The sequence below is a fragment of the Camelina sativa genome, chromosome 15, assembly GCF_000633955.1.
Source record: "Camelina sativa cultivar DH55 chromosome 15, Cs, whole genome shotgun sequence".
Taxonomy (NCBI): Eukaryota; Viridiplantae; Streptophyta; class Magnoliopsida; order Brassicales; family Brassicaceae; genus Camelina; species Camelina sativa.
In genome coordinates, this window is record NC_025699.1 from 8,027,901 (window position 1) to 8,040,190 (window position 12,290).

At 31.0% G+C, this 12,290-nt stretch overlaps 1 protein-coding gene and 1 pseudogene across 1 annotated transcript in view; both read left to right on the forward strand.

Annotated features, from left to right (window-relative positions):
- The window catches only part of LOC104745975 (nitrile-specifier protein 1-like), a 30,576-nt gene that overhangs the window by 13,726 nt on the left and 4,560 nt on the right, over positions 1–12,290 (forward strand). The gene's annotated exons all lie outside the window — the stretch shown is intronic.
- On the forward strand, positions 368–3,380 carry LOC104745974 (annotated as a pseudogene).

Here is a 12,290-nt window from a genome sequence, read left to right on the forward strand (position 1 = left end):
ATTTTAACCAAAAAAAAAAGACATTTGGTATATATAGCTAATCGTTGTTTAAATTGAATTTTATTAATAAAAATAGAAGGTGGAATCAGTTACTTTCTGTACCAAAAATATTGAGTTTGTCGAAGTTTATTTACTTCTAGAAAAAAAATATTCAGGCATTTAATATAAGACCTAATTTGTTTTTAAACTTAAACATGACTATAAATCTATTCTTTGTACATGTATATCAATTTGTTACATACAATCTGTTAATTAGTAAGACGAGTAGAAAAAAAAACATACGTGAGTTGGCATAACATGTGTACTGCTGTATCGTGAAAAAAGTTTCGTATTTCATTTAATCCCTCGCGGGTCACGAGAGAATAGTATATTTCGAAAAATATTTCAGCATGTTCGTCCATGTGCCAATAAATACCCATGCAATATCCGAAACTGGATCACATCACCAATCATTAATTACTTTACTCTCAGTCTCAGGTCAGCTCTCTCATCATCTCCCTTCCCCTCTCTATATCATATGATCGTAGTTCGTATAGCATCTTGTTAAATATGTTCATCATTACAGGTTAACATTTCGTAAGACTAAATTGCAAGCAAAAGAGATGGCACTCAATGTGGAAGTAGACGTCAAGAAGATCGTTGACTTTGTCGGAGACAGTCTTCATTCTCTTGGTGCTCACTTAACTCCGTTGACTCCAGCTATCAAAAAGCTAGAAGCACAAGGTGGTGAGATGGGAGATGTATGGGATGATGGTGCTCACCAAGATGTTAGAAAAGTATATGTAGGGAAGGCCCAAACTGGTATAGCATTCATCAAGTTTGAGTATGCCAATAGTTCTAAAGTGGTTGTTGGAGATGAACATGGAAAGAAGACTTTGCTAGGAGTTGATGAGGTACTAAATTTATGGGATTATTGGCATTTTAGTACATTTTTCAAACTTAATTAGAAACGTAGTACATGTACTATTTATAATTGGAAAAATAGTCAGGATCCCACTTGTGAGATAGAATTGTGAGAGAGAAAGAGAAATGAAGGAAAAATATATTTATTCAAATATTTTGGTAATATGTTTTTAAAAAAAAAACAAAAATTCAAATATATAAAAATCTATATTTTGTTCTTTATAATTGATATGTATTTTGTTTGATGATTTTATTTGATAATATTAAATATTTTTTTACAAATTTTGTATCCGTACACATAATTTAGTGTACGGATGTCTGTACACCTTATTAAATGTACAGATATCTGCACACCTTATTAAGTGTACACATGTTTCTACACATTACTAAGTGTAAACATTACATCTATACACTTAATAATGTATAGAGACATCTGTACACTGAATAAGATATGCATATATCCGTACATTTAATAAGGTGTACAGACATTCGTACACTTAATAATGTGTACAGACATCCGTACACTTAATAAAGTGTACGGGTAAAAAAGATGTATAGAATATATTTAAAAAATATTAAACAAAATGCATATCAAATTATAAAGAAAAAAATATAGATTTTTTTGTATCTGAAAAGTTTTCCAAAAAAGATTATATTAACAACTATTTAAATAATTATCCTAATTTTTCAATCTCACAAATGGGTCCTACATAACTCTCCTATCTCACACACACTCACACACAAACACTCTCTCACTTATTTTGCCAATTATAAATAGTGTTTGTACTAAAACACTAATTAAGTTTCCAAAATGTACTAAAATGCCAACATACCCTAAATTTATCTATGTTGTGACTGGCTAAGAGGGTCTTTTGTTGATTAGTTCTCGCATTGAAATTGTTTGTTTTCTCTTTGCAGTTTGAGATTGATGTTGATGACTACATCGTCTATGTGGAAGGCTACCGTCAGATAGTTAATGATATGCCCACAGAAATGATCACATTTCTTTCATTCAAGACTTTTAAAGGCAAAACCTCTCAGCCTATCGAAAGCAGACCGGGGACAAAGTTTGTGCTTCACGGTGGAAAAATCGTTGGGTTTCACTGACGTTCGACCAACGACTTCCTATACGCCCTCGGGGCCTATGTTTCTTCATCGTGCACTCCAAAATTGAGTGGAAAGTGGACAAAGGTAGTAATCTCTTAGGCCAACAAACAAAAAATTGATTTTTTCATGACTGTTTTACATTTATATTTTCATTAGTTTTATCTCATCATTATGGGAGCTAGTTCAATAATTAGAATCCCATTCTAATAAATAATTAACAAATATTAATATTGATTAATTCTAAGGTGGAGCAAAAAGGAAAATGTCCAGGCCTAAGATGCTCGCATGGCATAGCACAAGTAGGTAACAAGATTTACGCCTTTGGTGGGGAGTTCACACCAAATCAGCCCATCGACAAATACCTTTACGTCTTTGACCTCAAGACCCATACTTGGTCCATTTGTCCAGCCACGGGAGACGTTCCTCACCTCTCTTGCTTAGGTGTTCGTATGGTTGCAGTAGGAACAACCCTCTATGTCTTCGGAGGTCGAGACGCTTCACGGAATTATAATGGTTTCTACTCATTTGACACGACCAAGAACGAGTGGAAATTGGTAACTCCGGTGGAAAGAGGTCCCACTCCTCGTAGTTTCCACTCGATGGCAGCCGATAAGAACAACGTTTACGTTTTCGGTGGAGTGAGTGCAACGGAGCGGATCAAGACACTAGATGCTTACAACATCGCTGATAAGAAGTGGGTGCAGTGTGCGACTCCAGGAGATAACTTTAGCATTAGAGGAGGAGCAGGACTCGAAGTGGTGCAAGGGAAGGTATGGGTTGTGTATGGATTCAACGGATGCGAATTAGATGATGTTCATTACTATGATCCTGTTCAAGACAAGTGGACACAAGTGGAAACGTTTGGTGAGAAGCCTTCAGTAAGGAGTGTATTCGCTAGTGCGGCTGTTGGGAAACACATTCTGTTGTTTGGAGGTGAGGTTGCGATGGACCCACAAGGTCACGTTGGTCCAGGTCAATTGGCCGATGGGACTTTTGCGCTGAATACAGAGACGTTAAAGTGGGAGAGGGTGGATAAGTTTTGTGAAGAGGAGGAGACTCCGAGTAGCAGAGGATGGACAGCCTCCACATTTGGAACCATTCGTGGTAAGAAAGGACTTGTGATGCATGCTGGGAAAGCTCCAACCAATGACCGGTTTGATGATCTCTTCTTTTTCGGAATTGAATCTCATCATGCTTTTATTTAAAACGCTGTTTGATGATGTTCGTTTGTGATTGTGTGTGTGTTTGTGTGTGGTGTGCAATAAGTAAGGGTCGAGACCGGTACCATACGATCCTTTGTCAGCTTGTCCGTTTCCTTCTATATATTTGTTTCATGTGTTTTTCTAATAAGAAATGTTTGTTTCATGTTACATATTTTATCCAATAAATTGCTTATTTTCTTCAAAAAAAAAAACAGCGAGAATTAGTTTCAAAAGTAAAAGATTAAAATCGTGAGTCAAAAAAAAAATCCAAATTCAAAATGAATAACGCTGATTGCGTTGAAAACTTTTTTCTGTTAAAAAAAAACTAAATACCATTAAAAATGTGCTGAAAATTTTGAAATGCGTTCACTCTTATAGTCCCATGCATGGTTCATTCATAAAAGAAATCAATTGTATATACGAAACCTATAGCTAATCAAAGGCAGTTGTGGAGGAGATAAATCGACGTTAAACATTTGCCGGTTCATAAAAACAAATCAAAAGAATAAGTTGGACCGACCCATCTCCTTGTAGAAAAAGTTGATTGTGTCAAGGCTCACATCATAAAATATTAGGGCCCTCATTCCTTATAGTATGTTTAAGATGTATCAATAATTCAATATATATGTTTTCAATGAGATATGAGATTTTAATGTGGATGGATAATAGAGATTACTATTAGTATTTCTCTTTCCTCCATTGATTTGATTTTCTCTGGATCAAATATTCACTATTCTCTGTTTTTTTTTTCAATGCTCTGTTTTTTTTTTCTGTTTGTGGTACATAATCCAAATGAACATGTTATATCAGTGAAAACTATCTATTTTACTCAAAAGTCAAAACGTTTACACGTAATAAAACGTTTTGAAGGTGCTTAACATTGTGGATGTCACAAAAAGTAATTTCGAATTAAGAAGGCTTCGTAATTTTTCTTAAGAATTTTTTCTAAAACTAACTATGACATTGAACCCAAAAAAGGGGTTTATGGAGTATACCTCTTGTTTTCAATTAGAATTTCAATATTGCTTACAGTAGAGATGGCTAGATCCATATGATCTGGTTCTTGTTACTAGATTGCAGGATACAAAAATTGTGTTATATTTATATAACTACCATTTGACTCTATTCAATGATTTATTTTGGTATTGCCTTATAGTATAGTGTTTCAGATTCATGTTCAATATTCATACAATAATTACCAATCGTCAACCAATTAGACTCCTATTAAAGGTCACTAATTCCACAATTCAAACTTATAAAATTGCAACTTGAACCCTTTCCTATTAATTATTCGTGTATAATATAATTGATATAGTGAATTATTTTTAATAATATAACTAGGGAGGTACCCGCGCTTTAAGCGCGGTAATAGGATTTTAACAACAACAGTTTTGTTACTTCATGATATGTTATTTTTCTGATTTAACATGTAATAATTGACATATTTAAACATAGTATTTTATCTTTTGAAAAAGTTTAAAATGTTTTATTGGATTGTTAAGTACTTTTTGTGTTTGCATATATACATAAAGGTTTATCTTACTAAAGATAAATAATACTCTTAATGTGAAATATTAATTGAGTCTTTTAAATAAACAACTAAACTGTAGTAAACAGATATTGAAATTCAACAAGTAAATTCAAAATTTTTAAAAGCGTAAGCAATTTCCAATAGTTCAATAATATAATGTATTATCTCAATTACAAAATAAAGATGAGAGTAATACAAAGTTGGATTTCAAGTAGCGGTTAATACAAACATACTAAATTTTATAGACATTCAAAATGAGTAAAAATAAACGGCCAACATCCCATTCTTTACATTTGAGTGTCTGAGCTTTCACCTTGTTGCTTCATCACATGGTTTATGTAATAACGTCCAGCAAATTCAGACCTGTAAATATATAAAATGTTTTAAGAAATTTTACTTTAACATCATACAAAACTTGTTTTAATATACATAATTACATCTTACATAGTCTGGTGATGCTCCAGTCCTTCAAACTCTGGTTTTATGAAGATCTTCGAAGAGGCCAAAGTGTTTTCAAGACACGGTGCACCTACAGACATTTATAATTTAAAGTGAATATATTGGTTACCTTATGATGATTATATCAGAACTAATTTATGTTACATACCTTCATATTCTCCCACCCTCATAAACCGCATTACACATAACACAGGTTCGGATTTGTATATGAGATGGCACCCGCTTGATTGCCATACGGTCATGAATTGAGAAGCGTAGTTGTCTTTGAGACGACACTTCACAGTCTCACACCTACATGTTTATCAAATAAATAAAAATCTTAACAGAGACAACTCTAAAACGTAACTGTCTTTAAGGTAGAGTAAATATCTTTTTACTTGCCATTCAACAACATGAGAACAACTTTATTAATATCAATGACACTCGCAGACTTTCTTCTATCTTCCACATCCATTATACACGCACAAACATCTAATTTGGGAAAAAGACAGAATTTAGGTTTCCAAAATGTTGCTAATCTATTTTTGGTAAAGTTTAAGTCGTACTTTTCTATGAGAAGGACCAATACACAAAGTTTCATAAATCCTAAAAAGAATCTAGTTTTTCGAATACAAAGATACCAATTAACTATATTGACGGATTGTACCAAAATAATATAAAATCAATTAAAGAAATACTTACCGAAAGAGATGGGATGATATATTCTTCCACGATATATGTCATCCAAATCCTCGAACCGAAAGTAATTCTTAGGACTCAATGATTCGAGCAGCGTCATATTGGTATCATCCGTAAATTTAATCTGATAAGGATGATGAGTATTCCTCTCCTCCATGGTTGGATTGATCACTTTGAAATTTCTAATATTGTACCACTCACCATCGTCGATATATTTCGGGAGTTTAGCGAGTGTATCGGGTAAATAAAGAGCTTCAATTTTGTCACCTTCACAGTTTAACAACAATTTTGTAAGAAGTCTTATATACAATAACTGTTAGAACTTGAAATTTAAGTAAAAATCATTCAACTAACAACCCTAACTTTTACATCCACAAGAAGCAGAACTCGTTTTGTAAAGAACTCTCTGACTCTCCAAGAATGTAAGACCTTGGCATTGATACACCAATTAGTTCTTCCGGGTAGCAGATCAGCAATATAATCGAACCTCATGATTTTCTCAAATTAGGTTTTTACTTGAATCTTCTCTTTTATCGAAAACAAAAAGGGGATTTTTGATTTGTAAGAATACAAAGAGTCACGACTAAACGTTGCGTCTTAATCTTTTTAGTTTCTCACATTTAGTCTGATTATTAAAAATTCTAATATTATATAAATAAATACAGTTTTAATATAAGGTTTTTCACACTTGCATGTACAAAATACAATTTATGTTAACATATTGAAGATGTTTTCACGTTTTCATTTTTAAAAACTTAACACTTAGATATTGATATGAAAAAAGTAATATTATTAAGGGGAAAAAACTGAAAATCTGATGACAATTGTATGAGCTTTGCAAACTCGATCACACTTCATAATATCTCGCAAACTCCTATCCAACGTTTCAAAACAAAATATGTTCATCATTGGAGACTCATCCCATATAATGAGCTTTGCTTCTCTAATCAACTCGGCAATATAGGATTGACCATCTATCGAACACGTTGTATATTCGTCCACATTGATGGATATACCAAATCTAGAATGAGCTGTCCTACCACCTTTCATAAGTAAAGCAGGTATACCATTTGATGCAACATTAAGAACAATATCACCCCTAGATCGTATATCAGCGCCAAGAATACTTCACAAGAATGTTTTTCCAGTGCCACCAAATCCATGAACAAAAAATATACCTCTATTGTTTCAATTCACATCAATAATTTCTAGGAAGACACTTTTTTGCTCATCGGTTGGCATACGTAACAACTTGTTGTGATCCTCTCTTTGGTCAGCACGTTTATAGTTCCTCTCATCTATGAGAAGCCTATTCTCATTATTATTCATCATAGATTGGTCTAGTTTAGGATTCACAATAGTTGACAGAGAGCTTCCATTAGACCGCATAATCATTTCAATCTCAGCTAAACATAAGTTTGTTATCTGATCCTGACTTAACATTAGACCTGCATTATAGAGTATTTTGATTTTAGTTGACATATTTATGATCAGAATAATAATCGTAAACGTCTGTGTACACCAATATATCATAAAATTTTCTTATATATATTTATATAAAATAACTATATATGTACTTTGGTTGTTCGTACGATTCCTTTGCAAATACAAAATATCTTTGCATAATATATTTTTTGTAGCGACCCAGAGATCGAGAGGCACTGAAATACCTTTTGAAAGCAATAGTATGACAAACAACTTCCTTAAAAACGGCTTAAAACATCATGTACTTTCCTCTTTTATAGCTAAAATATATTCTTTGTCGTCATCCAATAATCCCAATGCAAAGCAGGCATCTTTAAATTCCTTGTACACATCTTTACCAACTGACGAATATGATCAGTTTGTGATCTAAGCTCATAATTATTTCCGTTATTCGCAACCATGGAATCTTTTATATGATCCCAAGTATTGAATCACCCAACATTGGTTACTTTTCCAATGACGTAAACTCATATCAAAATAGTACATAGTACATTAGAAGTTAATTACAGGAGATTTTAAAATATGGAGCAAATGTAACCTACCGACCAAGTAATCATCACAATAAGATTTTTCCATTCGTATTTTGAAGGATTCAAACGTGAAACACGATCAGTTAGAGAATACATGACCATATTATAACCTGCACTAAACGAAACCAGTAATTATAATCAAATTTAGATTTTAAAACGCATTGAATGAAGAATTTTTTAAGAACCTTGGAAAATATTTGAGATTTGTAATCAATCATAAGCTCTGACCGACGTCTATATATATAACCTAAGAGATTGCTATATATTCCTAAATATATAAAATTATTTAATAATATAAAATTTGTGTATTTATAATAATAGATATGTGTAAATATATAACATATATATCTCTTCTATATGTTAATTTACTGATTTAAACAATACTTACTTACATCCTAATCTATCGATTATATAAAATCTAAATAAAAGACTAACCAAAATATATTTATTTCCATCTTTATCACTTTAAGTTTATAATAAATACAAATAATCATCCATTTAAAGTAATTATATATAACATATTTATATATATATTTTCTGAGATATGATAATTTTATTTTTCAACAATAGTTATTTCCATCTTTATCATTTCAAATTTGTAAATTTTATTTGAATCGTAAATTTTATCCTTTGCCAGTATGATTTTTACAAATAAAGGTATATAACAGTTATTTGAGTTGTCTAATATGTATATGTAACTGACCAAACTATATTAGTTATGATCTTTAGATTTAATTGGGCGTCTGGTGCTTGTTGAAAGCTCCGGATACCTTTCGGCTAACAACGTGCACACTAAACTTTTTTTCGAAATAAAAAACAAAGAGTAAGCTCCGGATACCTTTCGGCTAACAACGTGCACATGCACACTGAACTTTCTTACATATATTTATCGTCTTAAATTTACCAAATTTCAAAAATTTGAAGTTATATACACGATTATTTCGTCATTCATTTATGTATAATTTATTAATCTATTATAGAATAAATTAGAACTTTTTCAGAAACCTTTATAAATAAATATTTTCATAAATCCAAGCTTTATTAAAAATTTAAGATTCTATTATACAAAAGTCATAAAATAAATAATTCTATTGTTAATAAATTAAATAACCTTTAATGTTACAATTAAAAAATTAGATTAAATTAAAGAAACAAATATTATAGGAATATTGTAGGGTGAAAAAATTGTCTTCTCTTTGATCTTGGCTTCCACATCATGTCTTTATGATACCAAACAGATGGGCTTGAAATTTCAGCATAAGCGATTTCTTTGGCTTGAAGAGCTTGTGTATTGAATATAATCCAATCTGAGAATTTAGTTGTTCTAGTCGTCGAAGGAATCATAACATCATCCTCAGGACCATCCTCATTGTAGTATTCTTTAGGTTTAACCTGTTCAATATTTTTTTTTATAAAGAAAAGTAATAATTAAAACATAGAATTATTATCAATTCTCATATAACATGATTATTTAAATAATCTACATGAAATTTAAGCTAAAGATAAAAATTAAACAATTTCGTTTCTATATTCCCAAAAATATACATGGTTATTAACGATCAAAGTTATCCTGCAAATATGGCAATCCAAGTGTAATCAACTTATGAAAAAGAAATTATATATAATAGAAATAATTTAACACGTTAATCATTCCGATTATATAAAATAATACCTGATATTAATTAGAAACAAATTTATTTATCGATATTATCTATTACATTAACAGGAAAATAAAAGAATAATAAGATCCATATGCAATATATTTTTTTAAAAAGATGGAAGATAAATATAAGAATATATTATAAATATTCGATTGAAGAAATTTTTTTTTTTGAATGTTATTATAATTTTGAGAACATAATAAAAAAATTAAATTTATAACCTCATCAAAAAGCATATTTATTATACCTTTTTTGAAAGGTGAACCAACAACAACTAAAGCTTTATGATTTATGGATTTGCTTTCCAAGAAACCACTATACGAACAAAAAAAATAAAAAGAATGAGTCGATTAATCATAAAAACAGAAAATCGGAATACAAATAAAAAATGTTGGGAAGATGATTAAATAATTAAACGTAAAACCTCAACAAAAAAAGCACAATATTATACCTTTTTTGTAAGGTGAACCAACAACAACCAAAGCTTTATGATTTATTTATCTTGCTTTCCAAGAAACCACTATACGAACATGAAAATAAAAAGAATCAGTCGATTAATCATAAAAATAGAAATTCGGAATACAAATAATTTTTTTTGTGAACATGATTAAAGAATTAAACGTAAAACCTCAACAAAAAAGCACAATATTATACATTTTTGTAAGGTGAACCAACAACAACCAAAGCTTTATGATTTTTGGATCTTGCTTTCCAAGAAACCACTATATGAACAGAAAAATAAATAGGATCAATCGATAATCATAAAAAACAGCAAGATCGGAATACAAATATAAATTTGAGAACATGATGAAAGAATTATTGAAATTGATAAAAATATAAATTCAATAGAAGAGAGTTTTTTTTTTAGAACATGATTAAAGAATTAAACGTAAAACCTCAACCAAAAAAGCACAATATTATACCTTTTTGTAAGGTGAACCAACAACAACCAAAGCGTTATGATTATTGGATCTTGCTTTCTAAGAAACCACTATATGAACAGGAAAATAAATAGGATCAGTCGATGAATCATAAAAAACATCAAGATCGGAATACAAATATAAATTTGAGAACATGATTAAAGAATTATTGAAATTGATAAAACTATAAATTCAAGAGAAGAGGTTTTTTTTTTTCTTTGTTGAGTTATGGTGAAAGCAATCGATTGTATTTATAGTTGTGAATGACCTATATTTTTAGGGTTTCCAGTGAGGAGGTGTATTGTCTACGGGTTTTTTTTCCTGCAGAAGCCCATTAATCTATAAACAATCTAAGCCCATTAATTATCTCAAATCTGTAGAATTCATAGTATAAAACAGAACTATAGTTGTAAAAGGATGTTTTCCAGGAAATTTAGGGATTAATTTAGCAAATTCTATTTGTGCAATTAACTTTTTATGCAATTAGATTATTTCTAATCCGATTTTTGATTTATTTTTAATGCGAAAAATAGGTAATTTTACGTCCAGGGGCAAAATATTTCAACGTGAAGGGCAATTTCATTAATGGTATAATGGTAAAATTTTGGTGAGATTGAATATGGGCGTTTTCACTTCTCATTTAATATAATTGATTGATATCTCTTTTTTCTTTTTATTCGTAACAATCGGTTAATACACTCTCTGTAAATTTTATAATATATGATGTCTGATGCTAATCCTATATGCCATAATTTAAACTAAAGTATTAACGTATTCATTACTATTTAAAATACACAGTTATACTTTCCTGGACCCATGATATAGTTGTTCGTCTTTTCTCAAAATAAAACCCTGCGTAACACTTTTATCTTGGGTTGTGGCTTTACAAATATTAAAAAAATATATAATTGGAATATTTATAAGAATATGAATTGGTTAAAAATATTTAAGTGTAATAATATTTTATAGCTTTTTTGATAAAATATTTTAATATTCCTCGTGGATCACGAAACTATAGATTAATATTATTTAGAACTGTAGTAATTAATCTATAGTCTATAATCTCTCTATATGCGGATCTAAGAGATGAATAAATATCTTGAGGAGTATTATTTTAAATTATTTATTGGTCAATTATGTTGGCTTATTCGAAGAGGTCAATAAATTGACACTTCAATTCACTTGAATAGATCACTAACACCGTCTACTCTCTCTTTGAAGGTCAGCTCTCTTTTCCTCTCTATCTCTTGTGATAATATAATTTTTTAAATTTTAGCTAATAGTTGAAGTTAACAATTTGTTTTTGCAGTAACTCGTAATATTAGTAAAAAGCAAAAAAAAAAGATGGCTCAAAAGGTGGAAGCACAAGGAGGGAAAGGAGGCAGCCAATGGGACGATGGATCGGGACATGATGCCGTGACCAAGATTCAGGTCGGAGCAGGTGGACTCGGCATTCAATACGTTCAGTTCAACTATGTCAAGAACGGACAAACGNTTCTGATGTCATTGGATACGATGATGGTACTCAATTCACTCTCCAAGTTCAAGACAAGAAGATCACTGGCTTTAATGGGTTTGCCGGAGACAATCTTCATTCTCTTGGGGCTTACTTTTCCCCGTTGACTACTTCAACCCCACTGTCTTCTGCTAAGAAGCTACCTGCACTTGGTAGTGATGAAGGAACTGCATGGGACGATGGTTCTTACCATGGTGTTAAGAAGGTGTATATAGGTCAAGGCCAAGATGGTGTGTCAGCCGTTAAGTTTGAGTATGTCAATGGTTCTGAAGTGGTTGTTGGAGCTGAACGTGGAAAG